This window comes from Coregonus lavaretus (genome assembly GCF_964263955.1).
Source record: "Coregonus lavaretus genome assembly, chromosome: 22".
In the NCBI taxonomy this organism is placed as follows: domain Eukaryota; kingdom Metazoa; phylum Chordata; class Actinopteri; order Salmoniformes; family Salmonidae; genus Coregonus; species Coregonus lavaretus.
Genome location: NC_140009.1, coordinates 18,215,041 through 18,216,005, shown reverse-complemented (window position 1 = coordinate 18,216,005; position 965 = coordinate 18,215,041). Strand labels below are relative to the sequence as shown.

The 965-nt window shown below is 38.5% G+C and overlaps 1 long non-coding RNA gene across 1 annotated transcript; it reads left to right on the top strand.

The window, feature by feature from the left end:
* Positions 1 to 474: 474 nt before the first annotated feature.
* LOC311150141 lies at positions 475 to 965 on the top strand. The gene is made up of 4 exons (XR_014615080.1): positions 475 to 497; positions 548 to 610; positions 686 to 751; positions 870 to 965. It is a non-coding gene; the product is annotated as an uncharacterized lncRNA (long non-coding RNA).

The following is a 965-nucleotide window of genomic DNA, read 5'->3' as shown; positions in this document are numbered from 1 at the left end:
GAGGACTAAATCACCTCGAGTTCAACATTTAAATGGACTGGAAAATAACTGTACGTTTTGCGACTAAAGACACCCTTCTAGCTAGCTGACCACCGATTTTCATTGCAATTTATGTAAGTTAAGTTAGGTTTTGAGAGTTTAAAAAAAGTTATATACATACACATTTTGTGGGTCACGCTGTATATTGTAAAATTCGACTGCGCGACAGACCACACCTCATTTAATATCCATCTTTTTACCTCTGAAATATAGCAAACAGACTTTCTAATGTTGCTAGCTTAGTTGCTAAATGTTGATAGAACCGCTAAGTAAGCAAAAAGGAAAGAAATTGTAAGCATTAGATAATACATATCACGAAAACAGCTGAATGTTGTCAAGCTTGACCTTTTCAGAATTGGAGTCCTTTGACGGGGGCGTTTTACACAATCTGCAAAAATTAATTTTGAACTTTGAACCATTCACTTTTTGACACTTTTTGAATACAGCCACCTCCACAGGTAAACACATGTTCAATTACAAAAAAAAGACTCTCTTTACATATCTACAGTCCATAGCACCAGCCCTCAAGTCATCTCCACCTCCTCCAAAACCTCTGCAGCTTCCTCCAGAGGTATTGATGTAAAAAAGTTGAAAAGGGTTTTGATGAAACATGCTCAGTTTAACACTACTTTTTCTCAAACTGCAGCACAGAAAAGGAAGAGAAAAGCTCCACCGGTCACGTCTGTCATGCCACCCATGGCACTACTCTCAGGTACTTCATAATCTGCTTTTCTCTCTCTCAGTTGTATTAATTACTATTGTTGTTGAAGAACTTCTACATTTTGCAAAACCATATTAATCAATTTTTATTATTTTATTTTTTATAAAAGAAGACACCACCTGCTGTGCTCGCTGCGGGGAGCATGATCCGCCTGCAAGCTCCCCTCAGGAGTGTAGATCCGAGGTGCCATGGGTGTGCTGTGACT